The sequence below is a fragment of the Antechinus flavipes genome, chromosome 2 (genome assembly GCF_016432865.1).
Source record: "Antechinus flavipes isolate AdamAnt ecotype Samford, QLD, Australia chromosome 2, AdamAnt_v2, whole genome shotgun sequence".
Taxonomy (NCBI): domain Eukaryota; kingdom Metazoa; phylum Chordata; class Mammalia; order Dasyuromorphia; family Dasyuridae; genus Antechinus; species Antechinus flavipes.
This window is the reverse complement of record NC_067399.1, coordinates 363,525,009-363,550,937: the sequence shown is the minus strand read 5'-3', so window position 1 is coordinate 363,550,937 and position 25,929 is coordinate 363,525,009.

Below are 25,929 nucleotides of genomic sequence, written 5' to 3'. Positions count from 1 at the left end.
AAAATCATAACACTTTCTGTGCTACAATATTTGACGGTTCTAAAGATTTTGATGACAAGAACTTTCCTTTTGGATCTTTACTATGTGTGGCTATAGTGTTTACAGAAACACTTGCCAGACTATAACCCTACAGGTTTTGCTTCCCAAGATGATAATTGAATGCACTAGGCTGAAAGCATTGCTTTTACCAATGCTCTTGGGTTCAGGATCCAATACTGTGTCCATTAGTTTGAGGAGTGACAGTCTTGGTCACACTGGTGATGTTCTGACTTGCCTGACACATCTCCTCCTTGCTCAAGATACCTGCTATTTAATCTACATTGCCTGCCTATGCAGGAAGTAATATGCCAGAAACTACATACAACAGTAAGGAGCAGATAGAGCTGTAAGAGCATGCTGCCATCTCCAGAAGACAGCTGCAGATCTGTGGCATTGAGGTGGGCCTTGTTGCTCATTCTGAGTGCTCTAGTGATATACATTTACTTTGTTTGTGACTCACAGCCAGAGGTATCTGCTAAATGTATTGCCTACTAGGTATATATTCTGGCCACATATGTTTTCTAATTATGTGTCCTTCCATAAATATTCCCTCTACATGTTCACTCTTTCCAACAATGGTATGTGAATTTGCATATATCTGCTATGGATAAAATATCTTATTGCTAGTTTTCCTACTATGATATTTCATTTACCTTTGCACAATTAATTGTGCTCTATTTCTGTTCAGTTAAAGTAACTACAATAGTGGAGGTTCATGCAGTATGTTTTTGGGTGGATATAGACTCATAGAATTCCTTAAATCCAAAGATACACATTTCATGGGGGAGTATTTCCAGATGTTATATAACATAAGATAATTTGGTGAAAAAGAAAAAGTGAGAAATTTGTGGGGAGGAGGAAGCAGGAAAAAGGTTAGGGGAGAAAATAGCACTTGAATTGAGATTTGAAAGGATTTTTGAGAGTAAGAAATAAAAAAGGAGTTCATTCTAGGCACAATGAATGATTGAATGATTGAATGAATGAGATACTTGATATATGCTTACCGTGTGCAAAGTACTGTGCTAAAGTCTAGAGATATAAAATAGAAAAGTATAAGTAGTTTATGTAAATATATAAAGTAGGAAACAAAAGAGCTGTTGGTATTGTGAATAACAATTTGAAAAGCTACTGAGAAGCCATACAGATGAAGACTAAGATAAAGCTTTTGGATTAAGTAATTAAGAGATAACTGGTCAGAACTTGTGCGTGTATGTTATGTCAAATGCCATTCCTAAAGGGATAAATGGCATATATATATATATAATACAAAGGAAGAATTGTAAACTATTAACAATCACATGAAAAATTTCCCTAAATCATTAATAATAAGAGAAAATTAAATCTAAACAATTCTGAGTTTTCACCTCACACTCAACAAATTGGTAAAAGTTACAAAGGATAAAAATCATAAATGGTGAAATGGTTAAAAGAAAAAAAAAAAGATGGGAAAGCCCAATGGAGTGGTGGTGGATCTGTAATCAGCTTTTACCATTCAGGAAAGCAATTTGGAATTTTAGAAAGAAAATAATTAAAATTTTCTTGCTCTTTGATGCAGAGATTTCATTATAAGGAAATTAAAGAAAGTATTCATAGTTCACCATACCCCAAAATATTTGTCAGCATTTTATATAGTAATAAAGAACTACAAACAAAAAAGATACCTATCAATTGGAGATAGCTAAACAAACTGCTGAATAATGACTATATTGAGGCATAGGAAGACTTATACAAATGTATAATGTAAAGTGTAAATAAGTAAATAAGATGTAAAATGAAACAAGAACCAGGAAAACAATATAGACAATAATATAAATGGAAGCAACTGTAGAAGAGAAATTGAAATTGAGTATTATATAATTACAATGACTAAGTTTTGTATCAGAAAAGGGATATTGAAATGTACCTCCCTCCCTTCTTTGTAGTAGTTTAGGATCATGTTTTTCTTGATAGTTGGTTAGTTGGTTTTGATACATTGTGGGGAGGGGAGCTTTACTATTATTATTATTTATTATACAAATTAATTTGCATTAATTAATTGATTAAAATTCAATTATTTAATTAATTAAAATATGCATAAAATGCACAATTAATTGTACAAAGGTAAATGAAATATCATAGGGTAGGAAAATGAGTATGATATATTGGGAAGTAAAAGTGACCCCAACCTAAAGGTATAAATTGATGTAAAAATAGTTTATTGGTAAACTTAGAGAAAATATAAATTCAAAGGTATAGTAGAGTATATAATTGAAATGCACAGCTACATGGCACAGTGATAGAATGAGTGACAGATCTGGAGTCAATAAGACTCATATTACTGATTTAAAATGTAGCTGTGTAACCTTGGGCAAGTCACTTAATTCCATTTGCCTCAGTTAATCTGTTAAATGATCTAGAGAAGGAAATGGTAAGCCACTGCAATTTCTCTGCCAAGAAAACTCCAAATGGGGTCACAAAAAGTTTAACCCAACTGAAAACAACTGAATGACAACAAATCATTGAACTAGTCAATTATAAGTTCAAGACTGAGAACATCAAGGTCAAAGCAGAAATAGTAGGCTGGGGAGAACTGAACAGGAATGAAAGAAATGCAAGTCACAGTGAAGACTAGGTTAAGCATTTAAAGCCTCTTAGCAGTTCTAGGAGGTAGCCATAAGGCACAATGGATAGAATGAAGTCATAAAGACTCTTCCTCCTGAATTCAAATCTGAGTCAGACACTTACTAGGTGTTTGACTCTAGACAAGTCATTTAATCCTCTTTGCATCAATTTCCTCAAATGGCAAACCATTTCAATATCTCTGCCAAGAAAATCCCAAATGTCATTAAAAGTAACAACAAAAATCAATTCCAAATCCTGTAATACCATGAGCCAGTATAGTGAAGTGGGAAGATCCCTGGCTTAGGCAAATTAATATTCTACATCTGGTTTTGCTACTTGTTGTTTGTGCCATCTTTCAAATATGGAGAATAATTTCTGCCCTACTGATCTCATAAGGCTATTGCGTATTTGAGAGTCTGGTTAGAAGAGTGTTTGGAAAATGTAAAGTATCTTGTTTACTAGACAAGCTTATATACAGGAAGAAATACTGATTTCTACATTTCTATTACTGGGGCCTCTGGATGATTCCTGTCAGTATCATTATTATATCATTTAATCAATTAATATTCTAGATTAGATATTGTGAGTCATTCTCTGAGCTCAACTACCAAGGGTAAAGTAGGTGTTGCTAGAAGTGTTTTGTTAAATATGGAATTTTTTCTTTATCTTCTACTTCCTTGGGGGTATGCACGTGTGTATATCAAACTGAAGCATTTACTATCTATGTATACAATAGCAGAATCCAAGAGTCAATAAACAATTCAGTGATTTTCCTCACATAATTATAAATTATGTCCCAAAGTAGTTGGAACAATACCCAACTCCACCAACAGTATACTATTGTGCATACCTTTCTTCAGGCAACAAAAGATTTCCACTTCAGGAAATCTGTTTTTGATTATCAATTTGAGTGTGAAGTGAAATCTCGTAATTGCTTTTATTTGTATTTTTCTTATTAATGACTTTTGCATAAATTTGTTCAGTTATCATTTTTTTAAAAACTTCATATCTTTGACCATTTATTTATTTCAGAATGCTTCTTTATCTTATGTATTTATGTCATTTCTCCTACATATCTTGGATGTCATATTCTCATCAGAAATATTTTAAAAGACATTTCCCACTTAATAGGTTCTCATCTTATTCTGGCTATAATGATTTTTCCCCATACAAAACTTTTGCCTTTTTTTTTAAACAAAGCAATAATAACTGGGATATAATATTTTAGGTTTTGCAAAGTACTTTGCATACATTACCTCATTTAATTCTCTCAACAATGCTGTGAAATAGGTATTATATTTTACAGATGAGTACAGTGAGACCAGGAGATGTTAAATGATATGCCTTGGGTCATATAGCTAGTAAAAAATCAAATCCAGGTCTTCATGCATTCTGGACACTTATGCTAAACACTGTGCTAGATGATAGGAATATGAATACAAAAGCAATAGTCTTTGTTTCAAGGAGCTTACATTCTATTTGAGGAAATGACAAGAGAAAAAAATGAGTAAAAACATGGTATATGCAAGTTAAACACAATATAATTTTAGTGGAGTACTGGTTCCTGAAGGTATTTGAGGAGATGTAAGAATCCTAAAACACAGAAGCAAGAAGATGTACATTTTAGATATGAAGAACAACATGTACAAAAGGAAAAAGACAAGACAGAATGTTGTAATAAGGGTATCAGTTAGCTGGAACATCAATTTGGGAAAGGACATATATCTATAAAGTCAACAAGCATGTATCAAGTACCTATCATATGAACTGTGCTAAACATTGGGTATGCAAAAAAAAAAAAAAAAAAGAATTTACTTTCAAGGAGCTCATAATCAAATATAGGAGACAACATACAAATAACCATTAACAAGCTAGAAACATCACATGCATACACATATACATACTTATATGATAAATTGGGCATAATCTCAGAGGAAAGGCAAAAAGAATGCTAGAGTGTGAATCTTTTAAAATATCAAATTGTGAAATTTACTTTATCAAAGAGGTAACAGTAACAGTCTTAAAAGTTTTCTTTTTCTTTTTCTTTTTCTTTTTCTTTTTCTTTTTTTTTTTTTTTTTTTTTTTTTTTGAGCAGGGGAAACATAACAACAAGAATCTCTGATAAGGACCTCATTTCTCAATAAAAATACAAGTCATTCCCCAATTGATAAATACCAAAAAAATGTTGTGGAGGTAGAATGAACAAGATGATGACTGGATATGGGGTTTGAAAAGGGAAAAATCAAGGATGAACTATCATAGCAGTCTGGGATGATGAAAACGACAATGGGAGACTGGGGTAAATATGAAAAGGAAAATAATGAACTCTGTTTGGGACCTGTTGTATTTGATTTGGTTAGAAAATATCCAATAAGAAATGCGCAGTAGTCAGTCAGTGATGAAGAAGAGTTGGATATTTAGATCAGGGAATCATCTCTATGGAAGATGATCAGAAGAGAGGAAATAAAGCAGAAGATAAGATAATCAGGACAAACCTTGGGGGTACACACAGAGTTAGGGAGCAAGTTATGAATAAAGAATTAGCAAAAGAGATTGAGGAGTGGCCAGAAAGCTAAAGAAGAGAATCCAGAAAATAGTGCCAAGAAACCTAGAAAAGTGAGAGTATTCATTCATTCAGGGGAAAGAGTGTTTAAAATTGTCAAATCCTTCAAAGAAAGTAAAAAAGAATGAGGATATAGAAAAGTAGGATTTAGAAATTAAAATCACATCAGTTACTTTGAAGACAGAAATTTCAATTGAAAGCCAGAATGCAGGAGGTTGAAAAAATGAATGAGAGTAAAGGAAGCATAAGTATCAATAGATTTTTTTCAATTATATAACTATAAAAGAAGAGATTCAAAGAATTATCTAAAGAAAATGGGAGGAATAAGTGATTGCTTTTAAGATTAAGAAAAATTGCAGCATAGTTGCCATCAGATGGGAAGGAACAAGGAGAGGTGTTTGGGATATGACCTTTCGTGCCAAGACTATATATCAATTTGATGATTAATATAGTACAAATGCTGATAACCGATTTTCCCAAAAAAACTGATTTCCAGTTTCCCCTGAAGTTACTGCATGGAATTTTTCTCCATTATTTGGGTTTATCATAGCTTAAGTATAAGAAATAACTGACTCCTGTGTTTGGTTGCTTCTGTGTCTTGATTTAGTTTATTAGATTTATTTTTATTTTTACTATCTGTAAGTTGCTAAATTAAACTAAATTTCTATTTTTAGAAAGTTTATTAGATTATTATTTAACAAGATCCACTTTCATACTTTTAAATATAGGAGTTGTGTTCCTCCTAAGTCTTCTTTTCTCTCCAGTGTTTTAACTAATCTTCCTATGTCATGGTCTACCATCCCCTCAGGTCAAAAAACCCATTTTGACATATATTAGACATACAGGATGCTATCATAAGCAAATTAGGGGAGCATGACATTCTTTACCATGTGGGAAGAATTTGTAACCAAACAAGATAGAGAGCATTACAGAATGTAAAATGGATAATTTTGATTATATCAAATTAAAAGGGTTTTGCATAAACAAAACAATACAATAAAGATTTGAAAGGGAATCAGGAAACTGGAAAAAAATTGCAGCAAGTTTCTCTGATAAAAGTCTTATTTATTTTCTTTTTTTCAATTTTTAATTTAATTTATTTTTTTGAGTTCCAAATTTTTAAAAATTTTACGTGTGTGTGTGAGTGTGTGTGTGTGTATGTGTGTGTATGTGTGTTTTGCTGAGGCAACTGGTGTTAAGTGACTTGCCCAGGGTCACATAGCTAGGAAGTGTTCCGTGTCTGAGGTTAGATTTGAACTCAGGTCCTCCTGATTTCACCATAAATCCTTGTTAACTTTATTTGACATATAAATTATGTCATACCTCATGTATAGTATTGTCTCCCCTTTTAATGCCTTTGTACTGGTTGTCCCTCATATCTGGAATACACTCACTCCTCACTTTTACCTTAAAAATCTCATCTCCATAAAATCCTTCTCTTTTTTCAGGCCATATCTCCTGCATAACTTCCTATATAAAATCTTTCTAAACCTTCCAAATACTAGTGCCCTCCCCCAAATTACCTTGTATTTAATTACTTTGCAATTATTTATATTTGTTCTTTATATGTTTACATATGTATTTTTATCTCCACCAATACAGTGTAAACTCCTTGAGAGAAATGATTGTGTCATCCTTTGTATTTGTCCCCACACAGCTGGACACATAGTAGGTGCTTGACAAATGTTGTTAATTGAAATGTAAATGTCAGTTATTATTGAGGAAAACTGAGACACAGAAAAGGGAAATGATTGGCTCAGGGTCATTTAACTGTTAACATTAGGACTGAGACTTAAACTCAGGTCTTTTATTTATTTATTTTTTAACAGTTTAACACTCCTATCACTACACCTTCCTAAAGTTACCTTCCTAAAGAACCTTAAATATCACAAAGTGATCACAGTGGTACTTGTTTAGAAGGTAGACTTGATTAATACCAATGTTAAGAAGTATGCTTTAAGTATTCAGAAAATGGAAAAGGTAGAATGTGTTTTGATAGCTTTGGGAATAGGGGCAGCTAGGTGGTGCAATGGATAGAGCACCAGCCCTGAAGTCGGGAGGACCTGAGTTCAAATCTGACCTCAGAAAACTTAACACTGCCTAGTTATGTGAACCTGGGCAAGTAATTAACTCCAATTGCCACCGCCGCCGCTGCTGCTGCAGTAGCAGCAGCAACAACAGTTTGGGGAATGGAGAGATTCCTATAGGCTGAGAGAGGTGCAGGATGGAAGGAAAGAAGAGTAAGGATCAAGTCCTTCTAGAAAGAAAAGAGAGATTATCCTGGGTGGAGAAAACAGTGTGAATAAAAATGTGGAGGTGAAGCCTGAAAGCTTGGGTGTGGACATCATCTTAAAATCACCATTATGTTCTAAAGTCCACTGAAGCTTCCACAATGGGAAAGAAACAGAAAAGCCTGGGTCCTATTCTAGAGAAACTGGGATGCTCTCTCTTCTTCCAACTTCTCAGAGCCAGGCTTCCAAAACCATTGCCTTTTTTCAGACTTTTCCTGGACTAAAGACAGTGACAGAAACACAATTTGGAAAGAATCCTTGTTACAGAAAGCACTGCATGTTCATCAAAGTCAACTCATGATCCATTTCAAAGCCATTTGTCATTTTCAGGACCTAGTTATCAACTTTTCATCTTGTAAATACATTCTTCAGAGAGAAACAACCATTTCTTTCTGTTATCTAAGAAAAAAAAATTAAGGACTAGTATTCAATAGGACAGTTGTCAAATCCAGCTTTGGAATAGATTATATAGTAGAAATTAAATATTTTCTTCAGCTCACCATATTGAATATTCAAGATTGCTCCAGCTAATCATTTAGACAGGCAGATGCTTCAGAGTTTGAGCAGGAAGCTGCAATGAGTGGCTCAGATTTCAATGGCAGATGGAAGAGGAAGCAAAAAAGATAATCATAAACAAACCAGAATTATTTACTATCTGAGAGGTGTTGAGCAAAATAGAATTTACCTAGAATAATAAAATCCTTTTTCAAAATGTTTTTGGGAAGCACAACGGTAGTTCTTTTTTTCCCCTCCCTTCTCAGTCCAGTTCAATTTGCCAAAGGAACACAGACCAAATGCTTCTGTTGAAAGCTGTTCAAAGTGATGGCTGGATTTAGTAGCTCTACTTTAAAATCTCTAATTAGTCCCTAAATGAAACAGATAAAGAAGAAATCACCAGCAGGATGGCAGAGAGAACATGATAGTCTATTCTTTCTGATTTAATGGGGACTTGAGTAAAATATTCTTGCCCCCAAGGTAAAGATAGAAATTGCCCAGCTTTACTGATTGAGTTGCAAGTTTAAATCTTCAAGAAGAAAATTCCTTAAGAAAATTGCCTTTTGAAGTGGACCTCACCCAACTCTGTGAGGCTAAGCAAGGAAAATCTCTGGGATCTTTCACCTCATGCAAGAGAGGGAAAATAACTCAAAGCACAATAGGCAGTTGACTTTGTTCAAATGTGTTGGAGAGCTCTCTTTCATTTTCCAGGCAAACTCCAAGTGCTAAGGAGGTAGGGGCTTAATTTCAGAAGGTTAAAGTTAAAAACAAAAATAGTATTTTAGGTATTGTAGAGCAAAGAAGCCTATTATTAACACAACATTTCTGTGGCCTCTATTTTCTTGGCTGTCAAAAGTCACCAGAGATTACAAAGGCACTAGCACTTAAGCCAAGACTACAAGCTTTCCTGATAACCTCCCAGACCATCACAGCCATCAAGGAGCACTCATGTGGAATAGATTTCCCTTCCCAACTTTAATGGAAAAAATGAGAGATTATGGGAGGTCATAAAGATCTCTTCCCAAGTTCATCCAACTGTGATCATCTGTCATCAAACTGGGATTGTGGGAGGCAGCAGGATTTGGGGGGTCAAAAGATTGAATTAGCTTCACAGCCCAGAGAACATTTTTAGGAGAAGCTATGAGTAGTGAGGGCACTATGAAATCAAACCGGGGGGAAAGTCAGGCAGCCAGCAAATTTGCTTCATCAGCTTCCAGTCTTTCAAGGTACTGAACTTTTTACTATATTCCACAAAATCATAGAATAGCAGACTGGAAAGGAGCTTTCAACACCCTCTTGGGTATCCTCATTATTTTTATAGAGAGAAACTAAAGCCCAATGAGAGGAGAGGACTGGTACTACAAACTTTGCATAAGTTTACAAACACACTAACTTCTAAGTCAGCTTGTGTGTCCCCTGTCAACAATCTCTTTTGAGTCTAGAGGAAATGGTGACAATGTCACTTTGGAGAAAGGCTACATTTGGTTGATGACAACTGATTTCTTAAGTTAACTAACTGTCTAGGAAGGTACCAGCATCTAGGCTTTGTACTGATCTCTCTAGCCAGCTTCTTAGGCAGAGGATCCTGACTCCAAAGCACTTCCTTATCCTCACATCATGTTTGGCCCCATAGATGCTGGTTTGAATCTTCTATTCTGCAAATCACATGTTCCCAATGAACTATTTTCCCTCATACAAAGGATAAAACATCTGACGAAACCAGTTCTTACTTCACTTAGAATCAGGGGTCCTCAAACTACGGCCCATGGGCCAGATGTGGCAGTTGAGGATGTTTATCCCCCTCACCCAGGGCTATGAAGTTTCTTTATTTATAGGCCCACAAAACAAAGTTTTTGTTTTTACTATAGTCTGGCCCTCCAATAGTCTGAGGGACAGTGAACTGGTCCCCTATTTTAAAAGTTTGAGGACCCCCGACTGGTGAAATACCCAAGTTCCATTTCATTTATCAAAAATTACTATGTTCCACCTATGCTCTACTTTACATATTTGTCAATTGAAGAGTAGGATCTGTCACATTGATCTCTAGTCTAAAAGATCATGTAAGGTATCTTAAAAGTTTGCATGCAGATGTGAGCTTTAATAGTTTTAAAGACTATAACGTTCTGATTGGCTTTCTGGAGGTCTTGGGACCAGCCTTCATTTCAGCATAATAATCATCACAAGAATAGTCAGGAATAAAGTACAAAGTCTTTATTATCTCCTTCACAGTCTGTCTCCTTCACCTGGGGTCCGGCTAGCTTTCTGGAGGCCCTCCAGAATGGGTCTTGATTTCAGTGGGGGAAATGCAGGAGGCAGGAGAGCCACCAGGAGCCTGATCAAAGATGGAATGTCTCACTCTAGTCCTTGTTGGCTCTTATATACTCTATTACAAGTACAACATCATAGGTGCCAATCTTGTAAAATAGATGTCAAATTGTAAAACTACACTAAGTACATGTAAACTAGAAAATCATTATATTAATTCCACTGAGTCAACACCTTGTGTTAAAATTAAATCAATCATACTGAATTAGAGTATGAACTATTAATCATCATGCTCAACTAGAAAACCATTGTCTTATCAATTCCTCTGAATTAACACCTTGTTTCAGTATACTTCTTCAGAGTTCTGCTCTTTATAAAGGACTTTTTGAACATCTTCTATTAATGCTCTTAAACAAGCCTAGGAATGTATGGGAACAATTTAAAACAGATGTGAGCAGCTGTCTGCTCTTCCCTACACAGTTGTCTACTCTTCAATTCCAGAATCCTCTGAATCTAACACAAGGTCATATAGCAGGTTAGGAGGGAATTGGTGCCAAAACTCAGCTGTCCCAAATGTCAGGTAATGGGACTGCTTTGCTTTATAATTACTATCTAAGCGGAAAGAGACAGCTTCTATTTTTACAAATGGACAGGATTTTGTCACCAAAATGAAGATTCTATGCCTTGAAAAACATGAGACATCTTGAAACTTCATAAGAAATTCCAATACTTTTGTTTCTAAATAAAGCCATTTAAAAGCCATAATGGTTAAGGGCAACCAAGTCAGTTAGTTATATTTCAAAGGTAAAAAATGAATATTAGACCCATGCACTTGTCTTTCTCTACCTTAAAGCTCAGCCCAAGGTCAGCTGCTGATTGTTGCCATGACAAGGAGTATTAGTACACCTTAGCTCGTTAAAACCCACTTCAAAGCTTTAGAGTCCTTGTGTCTTATAAGACTTTTCCCAGAAGGGCCATTAAGTCCTGTGGAGAGTAGCATGGAAAAAAATGTGTATGCTACATGGGCCATGCTCTGCTGGCTCATCTGTTTTATTGAATGTGATTAATAGTTGCTGCCAATGAGCAGGTGTCTATACTATCTCCCCAGTGATAAAAGAGAGGCCATTTCAGGGGTACTAGTCTTCAGGTTCTGAAGACTCCCTTATTCTGGTTTCTGAGTTTCCAACTAACAACAGGGAAGTACTGGAAGGCACACCGCTAATCTCCTAAGCTCACAAAAGGTGAGAGCTACTCTTTGGTGAATTGGCCTGAAATTCAGAAGAACAGACTTCTTTTTTCTTCCCCTAATTATATGATACTTGGAACATCCCTTCCTTCAGATTCTTCCTCTCTGTAAAAGAGGGGTAGACTTAACACTCACTAGTATCCGTTCTAATTCCAATGATGTGATTCCAATCCCTTATGATGGGAAAAGGAGGAAAGGGGAGAAAAATCTTTTAGTTTACAAAGAACTTTCACATATATATTTTTTTATCTTGAGATTGGTAGGACAGAGATTACTATCATTATTTTATAATTGAGGAAATATAAATTCAAAGAGTGAATTGTCTTGCCCAAATTCTCATATCTGCTATGTGGCTGAGCCAGGATTTAAACTACTTTTAAAAGTCTTCCATTACAAAAAAACTACCTTAATAAATGTTTAAAAAAGCTAAAAGAAGGTGTATTTCTTGTGTACTCTGAGTTGTCAACCAATTCGAAAATACTCATTAAGCAACTACTGTGTGCCAGCCACTGTGCTAGATTATGATACAAGTAAAATGAATGAAATCATTCCTATTTACAAGGAGCTTACATTCTAAAGGGAGAGACAAATATATATAAAATATATATACAGCATAAATAGAAAGTGAATAAATATAAATATTCAATAACTAATACAGATAACTGGTAGAAATAGGTACTAGAAAGTAGTAGAAGAAGTGATTACTAGAAGAGAACTTCATACAGAAGATGGAGCTTGACACATTTTTTCTATTTATTTTTAGCATTCTTTTGTTTGTTTTTTTAGTTTCAGATTCTCTCTCAGTTTTCCCCTCCACTGAGAAGGCAAGCATTGTGATATCCATTATATATGTGAAATCATGCAAAACAAATTTCCATGTTAGCCAAGAAAAATAAAGAATTAAAAAAAATGTTTCAATCTATACTAAGACTTCATGAGTTCTCTCTCTGAAGGTGAATAGCATTTTTCATCATGAGTCCTTTGGAAATATCATGCTTTATTCAGAGTTAGCTAAGTCTTTTACAATTAATCTTTGTTACTATATTGCTGTTACTGTGTATAATTTTCTCTTGTTTCTGCTCACTTCACTTTGTATCAATTCATGTAAGTATTTCCAGGTTTTTCCTGAAGTCACCTCCATCTTAATTTTTTAAAAGCTCAATAATATTTCATCATAATTATATTCCACAATTTATTTAGTCATTTTTCAGCTGATGGACTTCACCTAATTTTCAATTCACTGTCACCAGAAAAATAACTATTATACATATAGGTCCTTTCCCTTTTTCTTTGATCTCTTTAAAATACAGACCTAATAATAATATTGCTGGGTCACAGGGGACACAGTTTCATATATTTGAAAATAAAATCCAAAATAGAGTCATGAAGAGTTAAACATGTCTTAAATGACTGAACAACAAATATGCTAGAGGGGATTGCCATCTTCCTTTTCCAACTCATTTTATAGATGAGGAAACTGAGGCAAACAGAGTTAAGTGACTTGTCCAGGATCACATAATTAGTAAGTATCTGACACCAGCACTCTAGTCACTGCACTACATAGCTTCCTTTGTTGTTTGTTTGATTTTGGTTTTTGAGAGGCATTTGGGATTAAGTGCAATTTATGTATATGTTAAGAATCTAAGGCTAGATTTGAATTCACATCCCCCTTGAGTCCACAGTAAGTGCTCTATCTACTACACCATTTAGTTGCCTTTTCCAGATTTCCTTTAGTAACTTTTACTTGTAGTTCCAAATTCTTGAAATACATTTTAAAGGAAGAGTAGGACTTTCAGACAGAATGGAGTTCATTCCACACATGTAGAATGGTTAATGCACGGGTATATAGATGGAAAATAAAATATCATTGTGTGAGGAACAATTGGTTCAATTTGGTTTAATTGCAGAGTGTGAGTAGTGATCAAGGTTGGAAAGATGAGGTCCAGTATAGAACTTTAAAAGGCAAACAGTATTTGTAGAAGCAATAGAAATGAATAAGATTTGATTGAGTAAGGGAATCATTTGGCCATATTTGTTTTAAAGAAAAATTATTTTAGGCACGTAATGATGGACAACTTGAGGGAGGGAGAAGAAATAGGATGCTGTTAGTAATAATCTAGGCAAGAAGCAATGAGGGTCTATGTGAGTGGAAAGAAATAGTCAGATGTATTGCAAAGTTCAAAATGACAGAATTTGGCAATGGATTTGATTGTAGATTAAGGGAGAGTTCAGAATCCAGGATCTTATTAAGGTTATGAACCTGGAAAGCCAGAAAGATGATAATGCCTTCAACAGAAATAAGGAAGTTTGGAATAAGGAGTGATTTGTGGGCAAATATAATGAGTTAAGTTTTATACATGTTGAGTTTAAGATATCTCTAGGCTATCCAGTTTAAAATGTCCCATAGGTTATTAGTAACTCAAGACTAAAGCTTAAGGGAGAGATTAAGGCTGCACATATACACTCCAGTAGATATTCACATAAAAATGATAAATCCATGGGAACTGATGAGGAGAAAGACAGTGAGACAGATCAATAGAGATTAAGGTAGATGAACAAATATACAGACAGATATAGAGAGACAGAAACAGAGAAAGAAAATAGTAAAAGTAGAAAGAAAAAAGTCGAGGGCTTAGGAAAGAACCTTGAGAAACCTTCACAGTTATGATATTAAAAAAAAAAAAGAAAACAAGAAAAAGAGACAAAAAGAATGGTCAGATAAGTAGAAAGAGAGCCAAGAGTAATCATGAAACAACCTGGAAAAGAGGGAGATTAGTGTGTTCCAAAGTGTTAAATGATGCTGCTAGTCAAGAAAGATTAGAATTAAGAAAAGGTCATCAGATTTGACAATTAATAAATAATTCCCAACTTTGCTTCTGTCTTCTCTAACAGAGAGAATAATCCTCAAATTGTAAATGATAAAAGGATATAACAAAATATCTAAGTTTGGTTTACCAGCTCCAGTTGAATTATATCCTAGAGACTGAAAGAAGTTATGATTGTGATTTCTGAGCCATCTTTTAAAGGTGGTAGAAAATGGAATGGTACCCCAATTTCCTCTAAAAAAGAGAATAGAAAGGGAAGTCTGCAAGCTTTAGGCCAGTGAATTTAATTTGATTCCTGGCCAAAAAAAAAATTGAGAATGCGTTATTTAATGGATAGGCTGAGAACTTTAGAAAAGGAATCAGAGATCACAAAGAAAAATCATGACTCCATGAAGAAAAGGTCATGCCATATTAACTTTATTTCCAGTTTTGTCAGGGTTACTAGACTGGTAGTGGATTGCACTTGTACAATAACAAAGTTCTTTTAATGAATCCAAGCTCATCCCTAAAAGAAAGGCCCATCTTTTTAATACCAATTTTCTTCTAGTGATGTTATATAACTGTGAGTCATAGAACACTCAATTATAACCTAGATTGAAACTGAGAATCAACAAAATGGAAATGCAGAAGTTCCTAATAGCCTGAACACATATAAATAAGGATTTGCATAGAAAAAAGCAGTATAATGACACCATCTAGGAAAATTACAAAAGAACTGTCTAGAAATGTACAATTTTCCATGGTATAACCCACCCTCCATTGACCTCATTAAAATAATAAGAGGACTCCAAAAAGACTGCAAACACACTGGGAGGACCCATGGTAGAGAGGATATCCACAAGAGTCATGCACAATGGGTAGGTACTAATCATTTGTTATCTGCTTTGGAAAGAGTGTTCACATCTTTGAGGTCAGAAGTGCACTACAATATACAGTAGAAGAGCACCTAAACAAGAGATCAGGGAAATGCTATAGATATGATTTACGCAGAGTCTCGGAAAAAATGATAAACTACATCTTTTTGTTCTTAACAAAAGCTGTGAACTGTATGAGAATATGCTTAGGTAGATTTGGACCTGGTAAAGTGAATGAATTGATCAAAATAGTTATTAGTCAATCAATGTCAACTTGGAAGAGGAAATTTCTAGAACAGGAATTACCATTTATCTGTATTTGATCCTGTACTGTTACATTTTTATCAATAACTTAGATAGATGGCATACATATTAAATTTGTAGGTGACACATATCTAGTAGGGATTATTAATATGTTGAATAACAGAGTTAATGCAAAGAGCTCATATCAAATAGGAAATATTTAATAACATAAAATGTAATAAATGTGAATTCTTTCACATAGGTAAAAAAAAATCAGCTATTTTAATAAAATGCCATAAGATTTTAGTAAATAACAAACTCAAGACAAGATAATAGTGTGATTATTGTGACCCAAAAAGTGAATGGATGCTTGGCTTCCTTGAGAGGCAAAGCTTCACAGTGAATAAGGTGTTAATAGGATGTAATCAACCTTATTCATAATATAGCTGGAGTGTTGTATTCTGTTCTGAGTTCCATGCATTAAAAAAATTATATTTAATTTTTTCCAACAAATTTTAAAACCAATTTTAACAGTTTTAAATTTTGAGTTTTAAATTTTCTCCTTTCTTTCTCCAATACATCCTTAAGAAGACAAGTAATTTGATATAGATTATACATATATGTAGCCATACAAAACATATTTCCATATTAGTCATGCTGCAAAAGAAAATAAGAACAAAAATAAAAATGAAAAAAAACAAAGAAAGTTTAAAAAACATGAGTTAATATGTATTCAGATTCCATGAATTCTTTCTCTGGAGGTAGATAGCATTTTTCATCCTAAATCCTTCCGAATTATCTTGGAACATTGTATTACTATACACAATTCACAATTGTGTGTCATTCACAATTGATCATTATATAATATTAATGTTACTATATACAGTGTTCTCAATTTACTTTGCATCAGTTCATATAAGTCTTTCTATATTTTTCTGAAACTATCCTGCTCATCATTTCTTATATCACAATAGTATTCCATCATAATCATATACTTAGTGCCTTGTTCAGTCATTTCCCAATTGATGGACATTCCCTCTTTCTTTGCTACCACAAAAAGAGCTGTTATAAATATTTTTGTACATAGGCCCTTTTTCTTTTTTTGTCTCTTGGAGATGCAAATTTCATAGTGGTATTGTTGAATCAAAGGGCATACGTAGTTTTATAGATCTTTGGGCATAGATCCAAATGGCTCTCCAGAATGGTTGGATCATTTCACATCTCCACTAACAGTGCATTAGTGTCCCAATTTTTTGAGTTTCACGTTCTTTGAGTTTCAAAGTATATTTATAAGTCAGAGAATAATCATAATGTAGAAGGCCTTAAATACATTTGCTAGAAAGATAAGTTGAAGGAACTGGAAATATGATTAGCTAACAGATAAAAAATAAAGATGACACAATAGTTTTCTTGTAGTATTGTTATAAAGGAAATTAAGGTAAACTAAGACACCAAATTCTGAACATTATCACTTTATTAGTAAAATAAAAATTTATCAATAAATAGGATCTAGCTTCCTCAACAAAGCTAAAACTCTAAGTGAGGGGGACAAATCTTATAATTTTGGGGAATACAGAACAAAAAATAGGATTTTGTAGAATAATGACTGGTTACAAGAGGTAAACAATCTGAATAGTGAAATTGGTATGGCTGATTACAGAGCTGAGGCATGGGAGATAATATGATTGGTTGGGCTTTAGAAATGAGGTACTAACAACAACTGCTTCCTTCTCTTCTGTGATTAAGAGATATTTATTGTTTCAGTCCATCTGCAAAGTCAGAGATAGTGGACTTGACCTCTTTGGATAATAAATCAAATGTCCTTAAAGGATAGCTTGGTGGTGTATAGATCCTGAACCAGATTCAGTATTGTCCACCCATATCCATTAAGGACAGCAGTTGCCTTGAGGCAAGAATAGAATGGTAATTAGCAAAATTTGGATTAACTCATTATAAACCAGTTAAATTTTTTAACTAAATCGAGAGACAAAGAACCAGGACACAGGCAATTATAGGAAAAATCTGTATATAAAATCAATTAAAAGATGGGACAAAATCAATCTGATTATTTCCTTTTGTAAAGGGCTTTGGAATAGACAAAAGATTATAATTGTTTTGCTTGGATCCAGAGGGCAGAAGATGCTGGGTGAAAATTACTAGAAGTAAAATTATGGTTTATATAAGGAATACTTTCCTAACAATCAGAGCTAATCAGAAAAGAATGAGGTATTTCAGGAAATAGTGGATTGGTGCTTCCTAGACGTCTTTAAAAAGAGGCTGAAGGACTCATTGTTAGGGATCTTATAAAAGGGACTCATTCAGGAACAGGTTGGATTAGATATGGTTATAGAAGCCCCTTCCAAATCTGAGCTTCTATGGTTCTATGAAGTATTTGCAGATCAATAGTTTTCTCTGTTTTGTATTGTTGCCCTTGAAATTTCTCCCAAGATCTGACATGCCAATGTTAAATGGCAATGAAGTCTCCAGCATGAACTTGAAATTTTAATCCACATGACAAAGTTTCATAGATTCATTCAGACACTGTAACTTGCTGAGCCTCAACAACATGGTCTCCTTTTAGAACCAAAGAAGGAAGTGTTCAGCTCTTTTTTCCCTAAATCAAGACTGATAAATAAACTTTAAAGCCCAACTCTTCAGATGCCACCTCTTCCACTGTATTTCCTGATCATCATCAACTGCTTTCATCACCACCAGTCCTCACTGATAATGTTCTGCTGAGATATCACATAGCATCTCACTAATGCATATATTCTGGAATGTAATTATTTGTATGTTTTTTCCTCTGCTGGATTGTGAATTATATGAGTATAGGAGCTGAATCTTCTCTAAATTTTGTACTTTTTCCAACACATAGCACTAGGCTCTACACATAATAGGTGCTTGAAAAGTCATTTGTTAAGCAGGCAATGTAGCATAGTGGAAAGAATTACACTTAGAGGACCTCAGTTCAAATCCCAGTTCTACCCTTAACTAACTGTGTGACCTTAGCCAAATTTCTTAACCAAAGCTTTGGTTTCTGCATTTGTAAAATGAGTAGTTTGGACTAAATGTATTCTAAAGCTCTTCTAACTCTAAGTCTAACTTCTAAGTCTAAGTCTATTACCCTAGTAGTACCCTGTGCCCACTATGCTAGCACTAGAACTGCAAGGTAAAAACAAAATTAGTTTCTGCCCTTGAATTTACTTTCTGTTAAGGAGAAACAACTCACACATATAAGAAAATGGAAATTGTATTCCATATAAGCATAAAACGATACAAAGGGTGGAGGCTTGACAACTGCAGCATTTGAGAAATTTTTAATTCAAGATGTGTCAGTCAGATTTAGCTTCTGATAAATCTAGGGTATAGAAGAGTAGACGTCAAACGTGCTATTGTTGAACAAACATTTATTAAATATTAACTAGCATAGTACCCAGAATATAATAGATACATAATAAATGCTAAAGAAAGCATTGTGAACTGGGTTAGATAGTGAAGATATTAAGGTCATCCACTACATTACAGGCCATCATTAGTCATCTAGATTTTTGTCTTGCCATTGGACGCCAATAACTCTGAAAGAGAGAGGACATTTGATGACTTTGCCACAACTCTATCTCACTTAAATTCATTTCATATATAAATCAAGACATCATCCTTTAAAAATGAAAGATGAACAACAACAACCAATATGAACTAAAAGGAGTTCCTGTAAGGAATTGAAAAAGTTGGATGAATGGATGAATAAATGAATGAATGAATAAAATGTGGTATAAGAGGCAATTCCCCAAGGTGGCTGACAGCATACCCATGCTTTAAAAGAAAGCCTAAATAGTGGTGCTTGGTCAATCTCCTGCAATTATCTTTTGACTTAGACAATAATTACTCATCAGAGAAGATCAAAAAGGAGAGGTCCCCTTGGAAGTTTTGCAGTCTTTGGTGTGAGGCTGAAATTTAATTTTCTAAAATTGTTGCTTGTTTGATTTTTTGGGGGGAATCCAGCTTTGACATCTTACAATGTGATAAAAATGTATGATCAACTTGAAAACAATATATATTCAAACTCTACCAATCCTAAACAATCAATAGCTGGCCTCCATACAAAAAAAAAGCACCACATTCAAGAGTCTATAAAGGAATTCATGTTTAAATTCTTTTTTTTTTTAGTGTGGAAAATGGAATATTCTAAATATAGGACTAGCCAAATACTCTGACTACCAGTTTTATTCCACCATTCTCTGTCAATAAAAGTTTTAAATGCCATTCTACTTCTTTTATGTAATGCTCAAACAAAATTCCAATCAACAAATTAATTTGAACACTTTCTAGAACACATCAAATGCTCAATAAATGCTTATTGACTTGAGCTAGGGTGGTGACTGTGGGAGTATATAGAAGGGATTAAATATGAGAGTTGAGGAAGTAAAGCAAACAAGATTTGGCAACTATACATGTGGGTTAAGGGAGAATGAGAAGTGGAAGATAACACCAAGGTTGTAAAACAGTAATTGCAAGATTCTGGTGCCTTCAAAAGGAAGAATGAAATTTGGATGAAATTTGGAAGAGAGATAGCTTGGGGTGGAAGAACTGAAATCCCAAAAGGTGAAATTAATTAATTAATTAATTTCCCCAAGGTAACACAGGTAGTAATGGTTAAGCTGGAATTTGAAGGCAATTCCTCTGATTATACTTCTATTTGAATTAAATTGAATTAAACTCAGTCAGGGGGCGGAACTCTGAATGGTACTCATATGGAACCCTCTTTCTAATGTAGTCTAGGAATGACTATATTTCTTCTATATTAGTACAAAGAAGTAATTTTAAAAGATCACTTGGTCAAACTCCCCACGTGAGGCTGAGAAAAGGGAAACATCTTGCCTAAATTCACCTACCCAGTGAGTGACTATCAGAGCAGGATCTAGAATTTAGATGTCTTGAGTCTAGGAATGTACAGGAGTTGGAACTTATTGTTAAATTTTTATTGTAATCATTAAAAATCTCAAAAATTAAAAATTTTATAAATATGGTGATTTTTTTGGTTGATTATCTAGATGATAGTGAAAAGTTAATAGTACAGATTAAACTTAAAAGTGTGTCATACATGCTTTTTTTGTTTTGTTTTGGTTTGCTAATTGTGAAATATCTATGAGCACATCTCTGCTTCATTGACATTCAGATTTCGTTCCACTACACGATGGCTCTTCCAGAATATTCCACACTTTAATTGCTCCAAAGTTTCGTTAAAAATAAGCCACCACCAAATAAAATTCTCAAAGTGCCTTCTCTATTATCTTGTTTTTTAGACAGTTTATCAAGACCAATTTAGGTTAATATCTATCCTTTGGATAAAGGAAACAAAGGAAAAGACTTTATCCCTAGAGACATCAGGAAATGGAATACCTCCTCTCTCCAAAGTTTTCTCTCATCTAGTTAACTTGCAACTCACAGCTCCCATCATTAGTAAACACTCAGCAGTGGCTTTGTGATTGCAGGTGCAGTTAACATTTTATCCCAACTCTTTGTCATCCTGTCCCATCCAGTACTTACTAAATTTATTACATGACTCCAGTTACTGATTCTCCTCATTTCTAAAAATGGTCAGAGCATCAGCATAGAACATATATCTGGAGCTGATTCCATTTTTTCTTATCTTTCCTGACAAACCACTCTCCTGCACACTTTTTATCGCTGTGATAGATGATTCTCACATGGCATAATTCACATTCCTATCTGGCCACCTTCTTGGCTGAAAACACGTCATTTCAGGTTTTCCCTTTTCTCTTCTTTCTGTCTTTTTTTTTTAAGCTTCTGTCAATATCTGCTTCTTGGGATTCTTTTCAAATAATTTTAGATCTTTTGGGCAAAGTGTACTTGGCCTGTGTCACTGAAAGAATCTAACATTCAGAAAACCTTCATGTAGCACCAAAACTTAGAATTAATCTGGATCTTTTTTGAGGCTTTTCTCTACATTTGCTATATGACTGTTACCTCATTAGTGGAGATTAATGGAAAAGGCTCCATGCCTTCATGAGAGGCAAAAACAGATTTATTGAGAGAGAAAAAAAAATTCTCTTCAGGCTCTTCTTCTTCAAGCCTTGAAATGGACAATGCCAGTCATTTTTTAGTTTACTGCAGGTAGAAAATTACTATGGAAGAAGCCCATCTATAAAATTTAGATTATGTCCTTTCTCAACTTGGAGATTCTCAACCCTCATTCCCCTTGGGTAATGTCTGGGACTCTCTTTTGGTTGATTGAATTATATTACTCCCCATGGGAAAACTCTTGCAATCTACATTGTCTAGTACATATATTCTCATATGTATATTTTCTCTGATTTCTGTTTTCCTGCTGACTTGGATAAATGAGCTTCGTTGCAAATAATAATAATAACAACTAATAAATAAAATGAAGGAAGGAAAGAAAGAAAGAAAGAAGAAAGGAAGGAAGGAAGGAAGGAAGGAAGGAGAAAGGAATGGTTGTGAGGGTAAAACCAGATAGTATTTGTAAAGTACTTTGCAAGCTTTAAAATAAAATATAAATGTAAAGAGAGAGAAATACTAGATACATCCTTTATATATCTTAATGCAAAAAGGAATAGAAATTGGTTCAGAGACCAGAAAGAAAAAATATAGAAGTAAATGATGACTCAACAATTAAATCTTAAATGTTAGGCAGAGTCAGAGAAGCAGTTGATAACCATATAAAAGAAAATGATAATTATGAAACAACATACCAAAATTTTTAGTAAAGCCAAAGCAGTCCTCAGGAGGAAAATCATATCCTTATACTAACAAAATAGAATAAGAGAAAATTAATGAATTGAATATGCATTTTTATTATTATTATAGCTTTTTATTGCAAAACATATGCTGGACTAATTTTTCAACATTGACCCTTGCAAAAACTTCTGTTCCAACTTTTCCCTTCCTTCCCTCCACCCCCTTCCCTAAATGGCAGGCAGTCCCATACATGTTAAACATGTTAAAGTATATATTAAATACAATATATGTATACATATATATTCTTGTTGCACAAGAAAAATCAGATTTAGATAGAAGGTAAAAATAACTTGGAAAGAAAAACAAAAATGCAAGCAAACAACACAGAAAGAGTACAAATGCTATGTTGTGGTCCACACTCATTTCCCAGTGTTCTTTTGCTGGGTGTAGCTGGTTCTGTTCATCACTAATCAGTTGGAACTGATTTGGATCCTCTCATTGATGAACATAGCCATTTCCATCAGAATTGATCCTCACATAGTATTGTTGTTGAAGTGTATAATGATCTCCTGATTCTGCTCATTTCACTTAGCATCACTTCATGTAAGTCTCTCCAAGCCTTTCTGAAATCATCCTGTTGGTCATTTCTTATAGAACAATAATATTCCATAACTTCATATACCACAATTTATTCAGTCATTCTCCAGTTGATGGACATCCATTCAATTTCCAGTTTCTAGCCACTACAAAAAGGGCTGCCACAAACATGTTTGCATATACATGACCCTTTCCCTTCTTTAGTATCTCTTTGGGATATAAGCCCAGTAGAAACACTGCTGGATCAAAGAGTATGCACAGTTTGATAACTTTTTGAGCATAGTTCCAAATTGCTCTCCAGAATGGTTGGATCTATTCACAACTCCACCAACAATGCATCTGTGTCCCAATTTTCCCACATCCCCTCCAACATTCAGCATTATCTTTTCTGTCATCTTAGCCAATCTGACAGGTATGTAGTGTTATCTCAGAGTTGTCTTAATTTGCATTTCTCTGATCAATAGTGATTTGGAAAACCCTTTTATATGAGTAGAAATAGTTTCAATTTCAACATCTGAAAATTGTTCATACCCTTTGACCATTTAACAATTGGAGAATGACTTGATCTGAATATGCATTTTAAAATTAGAAAATCAACAAAGAAATAAGTGTAAAATAAAGTAAGAAGGGGAAACATTACAAATTAAAAATTTGTAAATTGAGAAAAAAGCATAGAAATGGTAAATAAATCTAAACTCGGTTCTTTGAAAGACTAATAAAATTAATAGTCCAACTAATCTTAAAAGGAAGAGAATAAAACAGTTTTAAAAACAGCAAACAAATGAGGTAAAATCAGGATAAAACAAAAAGGAATGATCAAAATATTGTGCAGTTATATACTAACAAAACTGAAATTACAAAAGGAAAAGAGAAATATGTTCAAAAATATAAAATAACTAAACATAGATATTAAATAACCTGATCTCAGAAAAGGAAATAGATACAGCTATAAAGGAACTACCACAAAAACCTCCTAGAAATGATGGATTTGCAGAAGACTATCAAGCTTTAAAAGAATAGTTAATATCCATAATTCATAAACTATTTTCAAAATTTGAAAAAAAAAAAAGCTCCCTACCAGAGTCCTTTTAGAAGACAAATATAGTACTAATAAATAACCAAAGGAAAGATAAAACTCAAAAGGAAGGCTATAGGACACTATCATTAACAAATATTGATTCAAAAATTATAAACAAAATTCCTTCAAACAAATAACAATTGGTCAAAGAAATCATTTTTAGGATCAAACTAGGCATAAAAGGATAGTTCAACATTAGAAAAATAATTAACATTATTTATTGTTCAGTCAGTCTCTGGGACCCTCATTTGAGGTTTACTTGGCAATGACACATAGAAGAAAGACACCTTTCTTTCTTCAGCTCATTTTACAGATGAGGAAACTGAGGCAAAATAGGATTAAATGACTCATCCAGGTTCACAGAGTTAGTAAGTGTCTGAGGCCAAATGTTTTTTATGTCTCTCAAACTATTTTATTGAAGTTTTTAAATTTCAAAACACATGCAAGGATACTTTATCAACATTGAAAAATTTTGTGTTCTGATTTCCTCCCCTTCTCCCCAACCCCCCCCCCACCCATGTAACATGTAATAGAAAATATGTTAAACATGGTAAAAAATATATGTTAATTCAACATAGGCTTACATATTTATACAATTATCTTGCTACAAAGAAATAAAAAAGATCAAAAAGTTTAAAAAAATGAGAATGAAAGTAAAATGCAAGCAAACCACAACAAAAAAGTATGAAAATGCTATGTTGTGAACCACACTCAGTTTCCACAATCCTCTTTCTGGGGTCTCTTCATCACAGGTCTATTGGAATTGGCCTGAATCATCTCATTGTTGAAAAGAGCTTGGTCCATCAGAACTGATCTTCATATAATCTTGTTGTTGCCCCATATAATGATCTTCTGGCTCTATTCATTTCACTTAGCATTGGTTCATGTAAGTCTCTCCAGGCCTTTCTGAAATCATCCTGCTGATCATTTCTTATAGATAACAATATTCCATAACATTCATGTACCATAACTTATTCAGCCATTCTCCAACTGATGGGCATCCACTCAGTTTCCAGTTTTTTGCCACTACAAAAAGAGCTGCCACAAACATTTTTGCACATATGTGTCCCTTTCCCTCCTTTAAGATCTCTTTGGGATATAATCCCAGTAGAAACACTACAGAGTCAAAGGGTATGCACACTTTGATAACCCTTTGGGCATAGTTCCAAATTGCTCTCCAAAATGGTTGGATCCATTCAACTCCACGGACAATGTATTAGTGTCCCACTTTTCCCATATCCCCTCCAACATTCATCACTATCTTTTCTGTCTCTTTGCCAATCTGAGAGGTGTGTAGTGGTATCTCAGAGTTGTTTTAATTTGAATTTCTCTGATCAATAATGATTTAGAGCATCTTTTCATATGACTAGAAATTGTTTCAATTTCTTCATCTAAAAATTATCTGTTCATATCCTTTGACCATTTATCAATTGGAAAATGGCTTGAATTCTTATAAATTTGAGTCAATCTCTATATATTTTAGACATGAAGCCTTTATCAGAACCCTTAAATATAAAAATGTTTTACCAGTTTATTGTTTCCCTTCTAATCTTATCTGCATTAGTTTTGTTTGTATAAAAACTTTTTATCTTAATATAATCAAAATTATCTATTTGGTATTCGATAATGATCTCCAGTTCTTCTTTTGTCACAAATTCCTTCCTTCTCCACAGATTTGAGAGGTAAACTATCCTTTGTTCTTCCTTCTAATTTGCTTATAGTATCACTCTTTATGTCTAAATCATGATCCCATTTCAACCTTATCTTGGTTATCTAGTATGGCAGAAACTAAGCATAAATCTACACCTAATACCATATAGGTGTAGATCAATGCCTAGTTTCTGCCACACTAGTTTTCAATTTTCCCAACAGTTTTTGTCAAATAGTAAGTTCTTATTCCAAAAGCTGGAGTCTTTGGGCCTTTCAAACAATAGATTACTATAGTCATTGACTATTTTGTCCTGTAAACTGAATCATTGATCAACTACTCTATTTCTTAGCTAGCACCAAATGGTTTTGATGACCGCTGCTTTATAATATAGTTTTAAGTCTGGCACATCTAGGCCACCTTAATTTGCATTATTTTCATTAATTCCTTTGAAATTCTTGACC